Source organism: Molossus molossus, unplaced genomic scaffold (genome assembly GCF_014108415.1).
Source record: "Molossus molossus isolate mMolMol1 unplaced genomic scaffold, mMolMol1.p scaffold_m16_p_7, whole genome shotgun sequence".
Lineage (NCBI taxonomy): Eukaryota > Metazoa > Chordata > Mammalia > Chiroptera > Molossidae > Molossus > Molossus molossus.
Genome location: NW_023425401.1, coordinates 93,288,574 through 93,291,412, shown reverse-complemented (window position 1 = coordinate 93,291,412; position 2,839 = coordinate 93,288,574).

Here is a 2,839-nt window from a genome sequence, read left to right as displayed (position 1 = left end):
CAGGTGGTGCCCTGGCCGGGTCGCTCAGCGGTTAGAGCACCTGCCAGCAGTCCAGAGAAACCCGGGTAAGGGCATGTACCTTGGCTGCAGTTTGTCCCTGGCCCCAGTTGGAGTCGTGTGTGTGGCAACCACTTGATATGTCTCTCTCACATCGATATTTCTCTCTCTCTTCCTCCCTCTCTCCCTCTTGCTCTATCTGAAGATGAATTGAAAAGTGTCCTTGGGTGATGTCCAGTGTGGCTCAGTAGTTGAGTGTCAACCCACGCACCAAGAGGTTGCCGGTTTGATCCCCAGTCAGGGTACGTGCCCAGATTGTGAGCCAAATCTCCAGTGGGGGCCATGCAGGAGGCAGCCAATCAATGTTCTCTCTCATCTATGTTTCTGTCTCTCTCTCCCTCTCCCTTCTTCTCTCTCCAAAATCAACAAAGAAAAAAAAATTTAAAAAGAGCCCTGGTCAGTTTGGCTCAGCAGTTAGAGCGTTGGCCTGTGGACCAATGAGTCGCAGGTTCTATTCCAGTCAAGGGCATGTACCTCGGTTGTGATTCGTCCCCAGCCCTGGTTGGGGTTGTGCGGGAGGCAGCCACTCGATATATCCCTTTCACGTCGATGTTTCTTTCTCTCTCTCTCCCTCTCTCTCTTTCCCTCTCTTTCCCTCCCACTCCATCTGAACAAAAATGGAAAAATGTCCTCGGGTGAGGATAAAAAACATTTTTTAAAAGAAAATCAGTGGTTGCCAGGGTTAGCGGGAGGGGGGATGAATAGGGAGGGTTCAGGGCAGTGGAAATTCTCTATATGATACCATAATGGTGGAGACACGTCCTTATGTATTTGTCCAAACCCACAGAATGTACACCAGCAAGAGTGGACCCTGATGTGAACCACGGACTCTGGGTGAGGATGATGTGTCCGTGTAGGTTCATCGGCTGTAACAAAGGGACCACTCTGGTGCATGATGCTGACAGTCAGAGGCTGTGCCTGTGTGGGGGCAGGGAGTATATGAGAAATCTCTGTACCTTCTTCTCAATTTTGCTGGGAACCTAAAACTGCTCTAAAAAAAAAATACAGGAACATTAAAAACAAGGACCCTCATGTCTATACAATGCCCCGCTGTTTGTCTCCTAGGTCAGCCATAAGGAAGTACCACACGCTAGGTGGCTTCAACAACAGAAGTGTGTTGTCACACAGTTCTGGAGGCTAGCAGTCCGAGAGCAAGGGGACTTGGTTCCTTCTGAGGGCTGAAGGAGAATCTGCCCCACGCCTCTCTCCGAGCTCTGGTGATTGGCTGACAAGCTTTGGTGTTCCTTGGCTTGTAGAAGTATCACCCCAATTTCTGCCTTCATGTTCACATGCAGTTCTGTGTGGATGGGTGGGTGGGGGATCAAATTTCCCTGTTTGAAAAGGACACCAGTCAGCTCTGGCAGGTTTGGCTAGGCAGTTAGAGCATCGGCCTGCGGACCGAGAGTCCCGGGTTCGGTTCCCACTAAGGCCACATACCTCGGTTGCTGTTTGTCCTGGGCCCAGGTGGGGGTTGTGTGAGTGGCAGCCAGTTGATGTGTCTCTCTCACATCAATGTTTCTCTCTCTCTCTTCCTCCCGCTCTATCTGAAGATGAATGCAAAAATATCCTCGGGTGAGGATTAAAAAAAAAAAGGACACATCATGTTGGATTAAGAACCACCTTAATAACTTCATTTTAATTTGATTACCTCTGCAAAGATCCTATCTCTGCCCTGGCCAGTTTTCTCAGTGGTTAGAGCATCAGCCTGTGGACCAAAGAGTCTCAGGTTCGATTCTGGTCAAGGGCACGTGCCTTGGTTGCGGTTAGTCCTCAGCCCTGGTCAGGGTTGTGCGGGAGGCAACCAGTCGATGTGTCCCTATCATGTCGATGTTTCTCTCTCCCTCTCTCCCTTCCTCCCACTCTGTCTGAAGAGAAATAGAAAAATATCCTTGGGTGAGATTAACAACAGCAAAAAAAGACCCTGTCTCTGAATAAGGTCACATTCGGAGGAACTAGGGGTTAGGACTGCAACATCTCTTTTTGCAGGAGACACATAACTCCTGCCGAGGACACAGTCTTGCCCAGACATGTGGCAGCTGATTGAGTGCCGTGTTGCTATGGAACCCTCCAGACTGTTTATAGCCCTGGCCCAGTTGATTTTATTCCACCTCTGAGCTCTCACAAGTAATTTCACAAGTGGGCTGCAACTCACACCTGGCTCTCAGCAGAGGGCCTGTCAACATGACGTGTGGCTGGACACATTTTCCAGGTGTTGCAGGACAATTCAACACGTGGCAGGTTAGCCTTTGTTCGGCGGGGGCAGACAAGCTTCCCCAGTCATGTCCAAAGAGCCCCTGAGAGACGTGGGCGCTCCCAGAGCTCCCCCCACACACTGATGACTATGTCTGTGCCATAGAATCCACGCCAGACATTCCACAGGGTGGCTCCAACATGAATTCTCTCGAGATCTATTGCTCAAAACATACTGTGTGACACAACCATTTTTATGCCTTTTAGAGTCCCTTTTTGCATTGCTGACTCCAAGAAAGCTAATTAATTATTTTAGACACTGCTATTAAATTGACACAGTGATTAATCTGATAATCCTTTTTATGAAATTACCTCTGAAATGCTAACTTTTCATCTTTTGAAGTTCACTGTGTAAATTACTATGAAGATTACATTGTACCAGCTTTTGGCTCTGTAAATCTCAATGGCAGTTTTTTGCCAAAAGCAATAAAAGCTGTCCTGAATTTATCAGGTCAATCAGGAAAGAGGCAGGCAGGCAGGAAATTGAAGGTGACTCACGCTGCAAGTGGGAGTTCTGACTGACTGATGGTTG